Below are 3213 nucleotides of genomic sequence, written 5' to 3' on the forward strand. Positions count from 1 at the left end.
CTCAACTCCCAATCCATCGCTGCTTTCCATTGTTCATCTGTCTCTTGGGCAACCTGCTCCTTAAGTGCATCTTCCTCAGTTTTGGAGAGGTGGACCATGGGCACTTGCTCAGCATCTGTTAGTGGTGCCTGAAAGTCTTCTTCTTGTCCTAGCCCTTCTGTCGGCTGTGTTTCCATCTCAGCAAAAGAGACTGAGGGAATTTCAATGCTTGGTTGCTCTGAAGTACCAGCTTCTTCTTGTGTCTCCGACTGTCTGTCTCGCCAGCAGAAGCAGCTGATTGATTTGCTTTAGCTCGGCTATCTCCTTGAGTAGTTGTTCTTCTCTTTGGACCCGCATCAGTGCAAGGTCTCTTCATTGTGACTGCTCTAGCTTTAGCTCTAGCTTAAGATCTTTATTCTTCTTTTCGAATGCCTTATATACTTCATCTGTACCTTTGATTGAGGCAACTGCGGGAGTTTCCCTTATTCGTCTCAAGAATGCTGACTGATCATTAATCTTTTGCTCTGAATATTGCAGACATGTGTTTGCTACGTCGAGCTGCACTTGGATCTTTTGTACTGACAAAGTTGTGGTTAAGAGTTCATTTTTTACCTCGGTCAGCCGTTGGTCTTTGATCTTGCAGACATCTGTTAACTTGTTGAGAAGTTTGCCGAGCTCCTCCATTTCTTTTTGTTGCTTCTCTTTGACTAGCTGGTGTTGGTCAGCTTCAGCTCTTAGCTCTTGGATTTGTCTCTGCAGATCTGAGATGACATTCATTCTGTCATCTAATTCTCCTTGTAGAGCATCGATAACCATCTCCAGCTCTCTAGCCTTACCACTGCGGCTAAGTGCTGCTGTTCACATTTTCTCGGTCATCATCTGCATCTGCTTGGCATATTCTTTCACTTGTAAAATGACTTCATCATTTGTCTACCAATCTTCAAACTCTGTAGGCTGTTTGGATGTTTCCGCCGTTTTAGCTTGTAGCTCTTTGGGTGGTTCTGAGGTTGCTTGTGGTTGCATCAAGGTTTCTACCTCTCCTTGAGGTTGTGTGGCTGCCTCGACTGCTTCATCTTCTTGAGGCTTTGTGGATGCCTCAGCCGTTTCCTGCTGGGTGGTGGTAGAAGGTGTGGCCTCTCTTTGTTCAGTTGTCCTTAGTTGCTCAAAATTTGTTGCCTCCTTTGGTTCATGCTCTTTTTCTTTGGCTGCCTCGCCCTCCTCAGTGGATCTAACGGTTAGTGAAGGTGGAGGGCTTGGCATCGGTTGGTCTTCCTGTTCCGTATATGGTGATGATGGTTTGGGGGACATGTCACCCTGTTCATGCTGGGGTTCACTTTGTAGGGCCGCTTCAGCTTGTCTCTGTTGCTTCGTCGCATCTTCCTTTTCTTTTCTTTCAGCTTCTTGAGCTTCTTTTAGCTTTAAGGCTTCTGCTTCTTCACATATACATTCAAGAGAATCCTTGGGATCTTTTGGTTCTCTCATGGCAGGATTCTTGGTTCGGGGTCCTCTTATATCTCTTGGAACCCACCTTGCCGGCTTCTTTCAAAGGTTTGTTTTTCCCTTTCAAACCTCGCCTTCTTCTGCTGAGGTTCCTCTTATTGTGTAGCCGCTGCTTTTTTCTTCATCTCTTCCATTTTGGATCTCCTCTCTTCAATGTCTGAGCTCTCACTGCTATGAGCTTCGTGGGAGCTTTCTGCAGATTCTTCATCAGATTTGTAAGCTCTCTTTGATGAGCGGGTGGTTCTTGGAGAAGGCTGTGCAAAAACAATCCATGTGTTTAGATCTGGGGTAGGCGGAAAATTATCGGCCATGCCAATAGCATGGTATGCTATTCTTGTCAGTACCTCAGGTGCACCCAGATACGTGATTTTACCTTCTTTCCTGGTGCCCTTTAGTGTTGATAGCACATATTGAGCGTGATCAATAGGTTGCCTAGTTGTCGACTTCAACACTTGGGTAAATGTAGTCACAACTGCATGATTTGGTGTGGTGTACCTTGGCGGTCACTGATTTGGGCTGATCCATCCTCTTTAATTGTAGACAGCAGCTCATAAGCTTTCTGGAAATCTACGCCACATGGTTCCTTGTCGTAGAATTCTCTGAGGTCGAGCCTTCTGTTGGCCTCCTTCGTGTCTGGCTTTGCCGCGACATCATAGATCTCTTTCGAAAGTAGTTGCAGCTCTATCTTGTGTCCTTCTTTACTTTTGAACCTGCCAATGAAAATCGTGGTGATGTTCTCTTCAAGCTGTTCTCTAGACAAATATGTTGCCTTGGCCGTCTTTACCAAACTTGGGTCCAATTGGTAGGGTGGCAGCTCTTGTAGCTTTTCTTTTTGGGATACCCTTTTTCTTGGCTTTCTCCACAGCTTGCATTGCTCCTGTTAGGGGAAGTTAGTGCCAAAGTTACAAAATTTTGCAAAATCCGCTCTGAAATGGCCTTGAGCTTGAATTGCTGACAAATTGAGTCCAATTTGCTTCAAATCAATTTTGGAACATACATATATGCATAAAAACATATAAAGGTCAAATTCATAAAGTCCAAGCAAAAATTTGCAACAAAAATAAATGATCGCGATTATTTACAGCTAATGAAATTTTCCAACTTTTTGTATTTTTGGCATCATAGGCATGCAATATATAGCATTTAAATACTCTGAGCGAAGTGTGGGTTCATTTGAGTGCACAGGGTGAAAGGGGTGCCAGATTTAGGCTTTCAGTTTCAAAAAAAGTAGAGATAAAGGGATTTTGAGATTTTGAGCTTCAAAATGTTCAAACTTGGTCAGTGGGCTTGGGACATCATGTGCTTTGGTCCCATGAAGTCAAAGTTGCAATTTCTTCCCAACTTGGCAAAAAAGTAAATAATTGCGATTATTCACTTTCTCATCAAAATGAACAAGTTTTGGTGCAACTTGGTTCTAGGCATGATGTAGACTCTGTGTATGAGATATGAGGTGATTTAGATCAAAAAATGTGACAGATAACTCAAAACTTGGATTAGAAGGACTTTTTTGCGTTTTTTGACAAACTTCCAAGTTATCATTGATCATTTTGGCTTATACTTGAACTGTAGCATGTAATAGGTGTGTACAAGTGATTGGTGAGGTGAAGGTACCATTATCAAGCCAAAAATTTGTAAAAGTAAATAATCGTGATTATTTACAGCAGTCAACTTTTTTTGTTAAACTTGACAAATTTTGACTTAAACATATTCAGTACACCTAAAACAAGTCCTAAA

Source organism: Adiantum capillus-veneris, chromosome 28 (assembly GCF_014529385.1).
Source record: "Adiantum capillus-veneris isolate H3 chromosome 28, ASM1452938v2, whole genome shotgun sequence".
Taxonomy (NCBI): Eukaryota; Viridiplantae; Streptophyta; class Polypodiopsida; order Polypodiales; family Pteridaceae; genus Adiantum; species Adiantum capillus-veneris.